The following is a 12,540-nucleotide window of genomic DNA, read 5'->3' as shown; positions in this document are numbered from 1 at the left end:
CCGAGCGCCTGGCAGGGTCAGAGCCAAGTGCACAGTGCTGCCCAGCCGAGCTTTGCAGTTTGCCCACGCTCGAGTTTGGGAGCCAAGGTAGACTTGAGCCAGAATTTGCCTAGGAAAACCGGGGGCTGCTTCAACGACTGTTAAGCACCTATTAAGTGTGGTTCAGCTAGTGGGACTTCACCATCCCACAAACGTAAATGAGCGCCACGGCACTGACTCCTGGGGAGAAACTGCTCATTTTGATCCTGAGGCTATTTTATTTCCTTAAACCAAAGTTTTCACCATATTGAGACAACAGTGAATTAGCACCTTTTCGGGTGGGGACGGGACACACACACTTCCATCTGGCTGGGCATGGTGACACCTGTCTTTAATCCCAGAGCTTGGTGGTTCTCGGTGAGTTCAAAACCAGCCTCCTCTACTTAGCAAGTTCCAGGAAAGCCAGGGTTACATAGTGAGATCTCATCTCAAAACAACAAAAATCCCTCATTCTCTTGTGGGGTTTTCTTAAAGCCTAGAAGACAAAGTCTCTCTGTGCAAACCAGGCTGGCCTTGAACTCTGTTTTGTTTATTGAGACAGTCTCACTGTGCAGCTCTGCCTGGCCTGGAACTTGATATGTACAGCAAGCTGCCCTTGAATTCACAGAGATCTGCCTGCCTCAGCCTCTCAAGGCTGGGATCGAAGGCGTGCGCCATCATTTTCCAATCTGCCCTCAAACTCTTACCCCTCCTGTTCTGGAATTACAGGTATGTACTGTTGTACCCACCCCTAGAACACATTATGAGGGGTGGGGGTGGGGGACAGAGGAGGGCGATTTTAAAGACTGGAGAGTTAAAAACAGGTACTGCTCTTGCACAGGACACAAATTAGGTCCCAGCACCCGTGCACGCACTCACGCACGTACACATGCACCTGGAAACACCAGCTTAGCTGGACCCCATGCCCTCTTCTAGCTTCCACAGACATTAATTACCATTCATGAGTGCATGCCCAATCCCTACACACATATATACGGTAATTTAAAATCTTAAAAGGATTTTAAAATACCTTTAGGAATGAAAGCATTCCTATGAAGAACATGGGTGCTGAATAAAAATTACAGGGAGTCATTATTTTTGTTTAGGGTCCTGTGCTAAAACCCCCCAAATGGAGTCACTTGCCACTAACCAACTGCTCCACCTCACAGAAACCTGTCTGAATTGCATGCAGCCTCTGCCTTAATCTTAATCAGGCAACCTGAAGCTGAGTCTTCTGTGATTCCCCTGTCTCTATCTTACAAGGGAAAGAACTTTCAACCGCCCAGTCTGTGCCTGGGTTTTTTGTTTCCACTTTCTTTGGCCCCTTTGTGTCTGTGAAAGAAACCTCTACCTACCTCTTTGCAATGCTCACTCTATTTTGTGACTTGAGCTATGGCCCAGTTTTACAATCGGAACATAAAGCCAATTAAAACCCTTAAACTAAATGGTCGTAATTTTGTCCTTTGACAAGGGAGAACCTTGTTTACATTCATTTCCAGATATCTTCGTTTGATTTAACTACTGCCTTAGTTAGAGTTTTATTGCTGTGAAGAGACACCATGACCACAGCAACTCTTATAAAGGAAAACATCTAACTGGGGCTATTTCAGAGGTTCAGTCCATTATCTCCATGGTGGAAACCATGGTGGCATGCGGGTAGACTCTCTGGTGTAGGACCAGAGAGTTCTACATCCAGATGGCACTGGTGTGATTTGAACATCTGAGACCTCAAAGCCCACCCCAGTAACACACCTCCTCCAACAAGGCCACACTTCCTAATAGTGCCACTCCCTATGTACCTATGGGACTAATTTATTCATACCACAACTACATCTTAATAGAAGGTAATTAGCTATTCCAAAATGTGTCAGAAAGTTTAACAGATAAGTTTATCTCCCTGGCTCCCTGGTTCAGGGAGTTTCTTAAAATTCCCACTCAAAGCCGGGCAGACACCTTTAATCCCAGCACTTGGGAGGCAGAGGCAGGTGGATTTCTCAATTCCAGGCCACCTGGTCTATAGAGTGAGTTCCAGGACAGCCAGGGCTACACAGAGAAACCCTGTCTCCAAACAAACAAACAATTCCCACTCAAAACCACCCATCCAGGGCTGGGTGTAATTGGGGCACACCTTTAATCCCAGCTCTCGGGAGCAGAGGCAGTAGATCTTTAAGGTTGAGGCTAGCCTGGTTTACTGAATAAGTTCCAAGACAGAAACCCTGTTTCAAACAACAACAACAAACCACCCATCAGAAGCCAACCTCTGCCGTGTTTTTTTTTTTTTTTCCTGAGAAAGCAGGAGGTTTCAAGTACCCTCCATCTCAGACAGTTGACTGAGGAAAGCAGCTTTCTGCATATATATATATATATATATATATATATATATATATATATATTCTTCATTCTGTATGCCACAGTTTGATGTGGATTTTTAAAATGTGTTGAGCTTCAACTAGGAACTCAAGTGGAAATCAAGTTTTCACCCCGAAAATAACTCACTGAGTTCGGGTGTAGAGGCAGCCCCTTCTGAACAGGTCCTGGGCCACACAGGCAGCCAGAATCACAGTCCCACTTCATCTCTGGCTTAAGTGCTAGCAGCTTCGAATGTGAAGCCAGTGGCTTAGAGCTGGAACGAGGCAGGCAGTGAGCATTGCTGGGAACGATGGCTGGAGGTGACAGACGACAGACAAAAGGGCCTGTCTTCCCTGGGGTAAAAGAGCTCTCCTTGAGGAAATGACATTTGATCTGAGCCTGATGAATGAAAAGTTGGATGGACAACAAAGAGGCGAGTATGAGTTACTGTGGCGTAGGGATTGAGATCCATTACCTTAAATGACACGCTCCAGCCTGAAAGAGATTACATAAATTTCTGTAGTTACCGAGGAACAGAAATTCACAAAGCAATACGTTTACCAGTGAATGGGGAGCATCAGGGAGAGGGGCTCCAGCACAGCACAGCAGGCAAATCTCTCAGATTTACCTCACAGCATGCTCAGCTATAGTGCTGTCCAGGGGTCTGAGATTCTGAGAAATGTGTATGCACACACAGTCACACCTATGTACACGTACACAGTGACATATAGATATCTCATTTGAGATAAAGCATGCAGTGCTTACCCTATTGTGTTTTATTGTTAACATCATGATTTCCAGTTACATTTATCTTCCTGCAAATGTCATGATTTATGTCTTTATAGTTAGGTACTGTGTGTGTGTGTGTGTGTGTGCATGTATGTATGTCACACATGTATGTCACATGTCTGAGGCAGAGTCTCTGTTTAAGCCTGAAGCTGGCTGTCTCGGCTACTCTGGCATGCTTTTTTTTGCTTTGCCTTTGCCAGCCTAACATAAGCTAGAGTCATCTGAGAAGAGGGAACCTCAACTGAGTAGGTTTCTCCATCAGATTTATCTCTAGGCAAATCTGTGGAGCATTCTCTTGATTGATCAATGATATTAGATGGCTCTGCCCACTGTGGGCAGGGCCTCCCCTAAGCAGGTGGTCCTGGGTTGTATAAGAAAGCAGGCTGAGCAAGCCAGGGGAGGAAGTGAGTAAGCACACTTCTTCCATGGCCTCTGCTTTAGTTCCAGCCTCTAGGTCCCAGCCCTGCTTGAATGACCTAGGATATATAAACCCTAACAAACCTCTCCCCGACCCCCAAGCTGCTTTCGTCCGTTTGTTTCCACAGCAATAAAAAGTAAACTAGTATGCCTAGCTAATCAGGACGGCCTAGAGATATGTCTGCCCTCTCTGCTATCCAAGGGTTAGCCATGCAGGTATGTCTGACTGACAGCAACACGCTCACCTACTGAGCCATCGCCTAAGCCCCTTGTTTTGTCTTTTTGAGATAGGGTCTCTATACGTAACAATATAGTAGACTGGCCTTGAACTTGTGGCAATTCTCCTGCCTCAACCTCCCAAATACTAGGATCACAGATGAGTAACCACCGTCTCTGGCTTCTGAAGAGTTTAGTAGTCAGGAGAGTATTGGGTGAAAGAAAGAGGAAGATGTCAGCTATTGGAAGGACTAAGGAGTCTCAAGGTAAGTGTGACTTTTGACTTACAATGTTGCTTCTCTTCAGAATCACAAGGTTACAGGCAGCCAAGGCCAAGCCCTCTCCGGAATAGCTTCTTCAGATAGCTTTTGTTCACTAGGACGTCAAAAGGGGGGGCAATTTGAGCTGCTTTGGATATGCCGAGTAGTTAATGTCACTAAAGTCAAAGTGTTGGCTATGCATTTGGAGAATGAGGACTGAAAGCCTCCATGACCCAGGCAAGTAATATGCTGAGTCCAACTCCCAGAGTAGAGATGCAGACTAAGATGGAGTCAAAAGCAAACTTTAAGAGGGCAGGTAATGAGACTTGCTTGTGATGTAGTATTACTTTTAAACTTTAGAGAAGGCCTGAGGGGAAGCAAGGGAGCCTCCATGTATCAGATACTTGGAGGAAATCACAATGTTCACCCTATGAGGATGGCATTATAACTAAGGAGTAGCTGATGATTGAACTGCTGGGGTTGGCCTGGTGCTGCTATGCATTCAAATGCTAAATTCTGTGCCTCAAGACCTGGTTGCCCCAAGATGAGCGAATTCTCTCTACACCGGCCTTCGTTGTGCAAACCTTGCTCCTCAATGTAAAGCTATTGGTTAATAGAACTGGCTACAGCCAATTCCTGGAAGGAATAGAGGTAGGCGGGTTTTCAGTTACCTGGCTGGGGTGTGTGTGCGCGCACGTGGGGGGTCTTAGGTAGGGGAGAGAGGAGAAGGAAAGAGAAGAGAGAGAACAGGAGGTCTCCATTAGTCATGATGGACTCCAGCAGCACATGCTGGAGTGAACTGCCTCCCCAGGACACCAGACTGCTGGAGCAGAAATAACCCAGGAAGATTCAAACAGCAAGTATTCGGGGAGCACAATTGGAAAAGTAGCCCATTTAGTGTTAGAGAATTAGATGGTGGGCAATCCCCCAGTAATTGTGCAGAGCCTGATACATAAATCACAGTTTGAGTCTCATTCGTTTGGAAACTAGACAGGGATAAAAATAATAATTAATTTACATTAAACCTTGATCCAAGATACATCCCTAAGCTTCCCCCTTAGAGGTCTGTGGATAAGAACTACAATGTGCAGCTGGGGAAATGGCTTAATTGGTCAGGTGATTCACCTATAGGAGTTAGGGCTTCTGATACCCAGAATCCAAGTAAAATGCTGGCATTGAGCTGGAGAGATGGCTCAGTGCTTAAGAACACTTGGTCCTCTTGCAAAGATCCTGGCTTGATTCTCAGCATCCACATGCAGCTCACAACTGTCTGTAACTTCAGTCCCAGGGGATCCAATGCCCTGTTCCAGCCTCCTTAGGCACTGTGCACACATACACGGTACATATACATATGTGCGGGCAAAACATTCAGACACATATAATCAAATTAAGTATTTTTAAAAGAAAGCTGGATGCCTGTAGCATGCACTTCTAATCCCAAAGATGATGAGATAGATGACAGAGATAGATGTGTCAATGGAGGCTCAATGGGTTTAGCTACTTGGGTTGTAAGAATGTAATTTCAGATCTCAGCTTGAACTTAAAATTAAAAAGATCCTTAAATTTGAGTCAAATATTAACTTCCCCCAGGGACACATCCTGGGAGAAGCACATTTCAAAGACTCAAACAAACATTCCAGGAAGAAAGACCCAAGATAGGAGTTTATGAGCCCTTAACACAGTAAAACCTGGATAAACAGAAGCCACTTAAGCTGACCTTCTTTGTTGTAAAATGATAAGGTGCAAATTTGAGTTACTTAGAAACTGGCCGGGCAGTGGTGGCGCACACCTTTAATCCCAGTACTTGAGAGGCAGAGGCAGGCAGATTTCTGAGTTCGAGGCCAGCCTGGTCTACAGAGTGAGTTCCAGGACACCCAGGGCTACACAGAGAAACCCTGTCTCAAAAAAAAAAAAAAAAAAAAATCACTGTCCCAGGATACATTCTGTATTCCAGGAGGAGTACATTATTCCTGAGTCAGAGGACACTTGCTGGATTAACATTCAGGAGAGGAAGGGAGAGGCTGATTAACATTCCTCAGACCTCAAGGAAGAGAACCCACCTGCAGGTGGGGAAGGCCCAAAGCAGGGAGACACATTCCAGGATGGAGGAGGTAGGGAATGAAAAGAATGGAAACTTTTTGAGACCCCTAGCAGACAGAATGAAGCCAGGCCAGCTATGTTACAGGAACCTAGCTGACCACAAAGTGGCAGAACCAAGAATACAGGTCAGCTGGGTTGTTCCAGGAACTGGCTGACCACAAAATATGTAGTTGAACAAGGTTAAAATCTTGAAAAAATATGTAAAGGATGTTTCCCACATACACACACCACCACCACCCCCCCACCCCCCCCCCCGCACTGGATAATGGGTTGGGACTTTCCACCATTTTTATGGTATGGGCTGGGACTTTTTATGATATTCTTCCTTGGTTCCCCCCTCAACCCCCCCCCCTGGTTTGTGGTGTTTTTCCTTTAAATACCCTGTACTCCCATGCCTCGGGGTCAACACTCCTTGGAGTCTCGGCCTCAGCATGCTGATTCTGATCCCAAAATAAACCTCTTGTGCTTGCAAGAGTTCTGTGCCTTGTGAGTTATTGGGTGGCCGTGATATCCCAAGACTTGAGTGAGGCTCTCTCCTCCACGGAGGTCTTTCAATGGTTTGTAGATGCTTAGCCCAGGGAGTGACACTTTTAGGAGGTGTGGCCTTATTGCAGTAGGTGTGTCACTGTGAGTGTGGGCTTTAATACCCTAGTCCTAGCTGCCTAGAAGTCAGTATTCTGCTATAAGCCTTCAAGTGAAGATGTAGAACTCTCAGCTCCTCCTTCACCATGTCTGCCTGGATGCTGCCATGCTTCCCACCTTGATGATAATGGACTGAACTGAAGACCCCCATACTCGGGAGACCCTTCCTCAAGCCTCCGGAAATCGCGACCACCCAAAGATCACAAGAAACCATACCTGGATGCAATCAGCAGAGGCTTTATTAGGGAAGTAAGCCGGCGGTCAAAATGACAAGCTCCTTAGCTCCAAGAGCAGGGTTTTGGTGAGTGGTGGGTTAAAGGGTCTTTTATAGCATGGGGTGGGGGGAGGGAGGCATTTTCGCGTGCTTACACATGATTGGTTGTTTTACAAATTTTAAACATAGCACTGGGAAGACCAAGGGAGGGGTAACCAAGAACAGTGGACCATTTCAGAGAATCTAGCCCAAATGATCTGGAGTCATGTGAAATCACTCTGCACACTCATTCTTCTCAAAAATGTGTTTTTTTCCATGTTATTGAGTCCTATCCTGCCATTTACCAACTATTTCAGATTAACTATCTTCCGGCTATAGCCCCACCTAGGTGGCAGCATCTTTATCTGTAGTCAGGAATGCCTTCCTGCCTTGGGCCTCTCCCACCCATAGGTGGAAGAGGCTTGAGGAATGTAATCCAGCAAGTGTCCTTCACCTGGAATGTGTAGGCCTGAAATCTTATTTTCAGTTCCGTGTTCTGTAAGGCGAAAAATCTACACATATTTCATAAAATGGCCTTTATAATTTTTCACTGTACAGAACCTCTGAACCTGTAAGCCAGCCTCAATTAAATGTTTTTTTTTTATTTTTATTTTTTTTATAAGAGTTGCCTTGGTCAAGGTGTCTGTTCACAGCAGTAAAACCCTAACTAAGACAAGGCCATACTCTGACCTCCCTGTCCACAGCCGTGCAGACACACGAAGAACCTGTGTGGACTATTTGAGAGTGATCCCACAAAGCTAAAGCCTAGGAAACACTGTCATTCAAATGTCACACAGCCCATGCAGCAAATGACCAGACACACTACTTCCTGCCCCATTATAGTAATGACTCATCCTGGGACTTGAGAAAATTTTCTTGGGTATTTAAATGGAAAAAAAAAAAAAAAGAAAAAGGGAAGGATGACTTCCTAGACAAGATGGAGGAGAAGGTTTATTGCAGATAAAGGGGAGAGCATAGTCAGAGGCAGGGACATCTGGGAGGGTTCCAAGTGAACATGGCCAGATGGAGCCAAGCCATGTGAGGAGAGGAGAGGAGGAGAAAGGGGAGAGGAGGGAGGGGAGAAGAGAGAGGAGTGGGGAGGAGCCACTGACCAAGATGGGAGGCCTGGGCCAAGAGACTGGCTAAGAGAGTAAAGGGTAGACCAGAAGGACCAGGTAACAAAAATGGCTGGATTATATGGGGAAGGGTAGCTGGGGGAAAAGTAACCTAGCCCCTGGGATGGAGATGTTTAGGGTAGGAGGCAGGGTTTGCCAGCCATCCTCTGTAACAGGTAGGGACTGAGGGATGCTGGGAGAACCTGATGGCCAGTGTCCGCTTTGATACGTTAATGGACACCTGTCAGCAGATTGTCCAGGGTTTGAGACCTAAAGTCCCAGCCTTTCTTATTAATAGTAAATGTTAAGAGGAGACGCAATCTTTTCTATGACTCATTTCCTGCTGACACTGGGGAATCGTTGGTAAGGATAGAAGAAAGCTGGAATGTTGGCCGGGGAGAGAGAGGAGTGAAGTCTGCTGTGCTTTCTGTCCAGACTCTCAGGACCATCTGGGGCTAGGGATAGGGAAGTGCAGGCCTCTTTGTGGCAGTCTGTGATGCTGGACCACCCACCCCAGGCTAGCCACTTTGGAGCTGTGCTGTAGATCCCAAAGGAACACCAGAAGCTGGGGTGGTGCTGGAGAAATCTGCAGTTGATTTGAAATCTCCTGGGTCATGGTAGGCTGGGGTCAGAAGGTAAAGTTAAGGAGTTAGGGGAAACTTGTTATCTTGGGTGTACATTTGAAATTTTAGGCCTATGATCCTGGTAGCTGAGGGAGATGAGTTCCAAGGGCCAGAGAAAGGGGGAGAGATCCCATCCTCAGGAATAGGCAGTAGGTGGGGAAACAGGCTGGGCTGACAGGAGTACTTCTTGTCTGGAGTCCGTTTGACCTGTGAGAGGTGGATTCAAGTTGATTCTTTGAAGCTTAAAAGAAGTTTCTTTACTTTTTCAAAAAGAGATAAAGCTTTCAGATATGGTCGCATTACCACTGTTTGTAATCTGTGCCAAGATCCACACTGTAGAAAAGGCAGTAGACTCACGCCTTTGAGTCATAGTAAAAGTTTGGGGACCCAAAAATGATTTTGAGTTAAAAGCATTAAGTCTTTACAGAAGCCTGGTTTACAGATTTTTTTTTTTTTTCACAATGAGAAGCAATTTCAGTCTATACTTAGAAAACAACCAAGGAAAATTTAAATCTTGAGCTTGTGACTATGTTAATAGCAGTCTTCACCAGACCTAGATTAATAGCTTATCAGAACTCCATTGGTTAATGGCAAAACTCTGAATTTTTGAAGTCTTAATATAACAATAGCACAGAGGGAAAGAAATCTGAGACATTTTATTTTTTTTATGTTTCTTAAATCACTTTTCTATACCTTTATAACTTATATAAACTTTAAGCTCTCCCCACCCCAATCCAACCATTCACGTGAGACACAGGGGTTTGTTTACTGAGAGCAGTCGTTGGAAAGAAAGTTTCTTTAAATAAAAGAATAGTAAGGACTTACTTTGCAATCTGCTCTGTGAGTTTACTTCTTGTCAGAGTCAGGTAGCAAGGTAAACTGTCTTTCTCAGCTCAAGACCAAATAGTAGCCCTAGGAAGGGGAGGCCTGAGGCCTGATCTTTTACAGATGAAGAGAAGGCAGCTGTAGCTGGGTGCTTGCAGGCTTGTGAAACTGACAGAGCTACAGTTAGTCAGCCAACATCATCAGAGATCTGAGAAGGATAAATTACAGCAGGAGGTATAATCCCGATGGTTTAGGCATCAATTAAAGTGACAGAGTCTTCCCCTGTACCTAGACAGCTGTCTTAGCCTCATGTGGTCTCAATGGCTTTGTTGGGGGCAGTGGTGACAGTCGATTTCCAGCTGATGCACAGCATGTAATTTTCAGCTGCCACACAACAACGCAGCGGCCTTCTGCTATCAGACCTCAGCCCAATGGTTAGTGTTACCATAGGGTTCCACTAGGAAGAGGCACGTCTCTATAATAGGAAGCTTCTTATTGAACATTTTTAATGCCGTATTCAGCAGATCTCTGGAGAGTCTGAAGACCACCTATCTATTAAGTATCCCTGAGTTTGAACACACACACAGGAAGAGAAGTAAAGCTTGTCACTAAATACAGAACAGCTTATAAGTCAGCTGCTTTGATAAGATCAGGAATTTATAGATTTAGCCCTGTTAAGTTTGAGCCTTAAATCATTGAGTTGAAGATTTAAGCCATTGCGGTTTATAGAGATTGGGAACACTCCTGATCTTCTCATACTGTACCATTATAGAATAGCACAATGTTTTGTATGACTTAGTTTATCCAGATAGCTAATGCTTTACAGACTGAGCAAAAACAAAGGAGCTAGACAAAGGTTATTTAGATAAGTCTTACTAGGACCCCGAGTTAGACCTTAGGGATTTATAACTCTTATTTATTGAGCAGATCTATTTATCAAACCTATCTTGTTACTTATCTAAATCTTTTAGAAGCCTGGTGCTGAACAGTTAGCAAAGACATAAGTAATGAGGTGAAAATCTCCAAATCAGCTTTTGTTAATCTGAATAGACGTTTATAGCCTTACAGTCTTGTCATTATACAAAAACCCATACCAATCCAAAATATTTTAGAGATCTGTTGTTGTTTCCTTCATCTAAAAGGAGACAAAGTATCCTTGAGATAAGAGTTTCCATCTGGGTCGTCCCCATGCAGAATGGGAAACTTGTCAGAAAACTGTTCCAAATCACGGAGGAAAAGGTCCCTTATCCTTGTGATTGCAGCCCACGGAGGGTAAAAGGAGCTTCCGGGCACATTGCTTGGCTTTTGTAGTGACAGTAAACAAACCGGGCAGTTCAGGGTGACATTTATCGGGGATAAAAGGAAAGGGGAGCGAGCAGGAAAAAAAAAGGAGATATCGGCATAGGTGCAGCAGGCTGCAGGAGTGAGAGAAACATGCAGAGCGTGTAGAGGTGTCCACATAAAGGGCGTAGCGGGGCCAGATCCCAGAAAGCTGAGAGACCGATGGTTAGAAAGTAGCAACTGAAGAATGGACTCTAGAATTTGGAATCAAGTGTGGGCGGCAGAAGCCAGCAGAAACAAATGATCCATGCATACCTGAGGCGAGTCAGATCAGCAGCCTGGGTCCGATGAACCCTTGATGGGTGGAGGGGATCCGGGTGGGGTGGGTAAAGACTCATTATGCCACGCCCCCAGGTTGCAACACCAGATGAATGAAGAAAAGAAAGAAAGAAAAAAAGGAAAGGACATGACTGCTCCTAAGTATTGTGGGGAAGGAAGTTTATTATAGATAAAAGGGAGAGCATAATGAGAGGCAGGGGCTCGGAGAGAGTAAACATGGCCAGAGAGTAAACATGGCCAGACTGAGCCGGGCCATGTGAGGAGACTAGAGACATGCTGATGATCAAAGGGAGGTGGCCTGGACCAAGAGACTGGCCAGGAGGGTAAAGGGTAGACCAATAGGGCCAGGTAACCAAAATGTCTGGATTATATAGGGAAAGACAGCTGGGGTAAGGGCAGCCCAGCCCTGGAGCTAGAGAGGTTCAGGGTAGGGAACAGGGTATGCCTGCCATACCCTGTAACAGGTAGGGTCTGAGGGATCCTGGGAGGACCTGGTGGCCAGCATCAACTTTGATATGTTAATGGCCACCTGTAAACCATTTGTTTGTTTTGAGACCTAACAGTATCCACAGAGCAAGTAGCTATTACAAGATGCCCTGTGTGCCAAACACATGTCATCATTCATCCATCTACAAATACTTATTGAGTACTTAATCAAATGTGATTTTCCATCCTCTGCTCTGGGACTACAGCTCCCATCTGGGACAGATGAGTGACTGTCTCACAGGGTTCCTGCTCAACTGAAAAAAGACAAACAAAAAATATTTATATGTGGAATGTCACCAAGCCTGACAACCTGAGTTCAGTCCTCAGGAGACACTCCGTAAAGAGAACCAGTTCCTGCAAGTTGTCCTCTGACCTTCACACATGTACTATGTACTATGGCAGGTCCACACACACTATATGTAATAAAAATAAATATATCTAGCTGTATATTGATAATTACTAAGAAAGCAGAGTTCAAAGTGTTGGGCCAGGTGTGGTGGTGAACATCTTTAATTCCAGCCCTCAGGAGGTAGTGGCAAGTAGATCTCTGTGAGTTCAAGTTCCAGGACTACACAGTAAGACTTGGTCTCAATCCACCCCCAAAGAAGAAGAGTTCTGGAGAGAGGATGGGGAGGCTGTAGGAGGAGGGCTTTGTCTCATTTGGAGTGAACATCCTCCTAAGTTGTAATTTAATCAGAGAGAATTTCATAGCTTGAGCAGAAAGAAATGGGAAGGCAGTTACGAGACGTGAGGAAAATACAGACACAGATGTCTTGAGACAGAAATGCATCTGTTGTATTCAGGAGACATCCATAGGCTCGGGAGAG

This window comes from Arvicanthis niloticus, chromosome 22, assembly GCF_011762505.2.
Source record: "Arvicanthis niloticus isolate mArvNil1 chromosome 22, mArvNil1.pat.X, whole genome shotgun sequence".
Classification (NCBI taxonomy): Eukaryota; Metazoa; Chordata; class Mammalia; order Rodentia; family Muridae; genus Arvicanthis; species Arvicanthis niloticus.
This window is presented reverse-complemented; position numbering follows the sequence as displayed.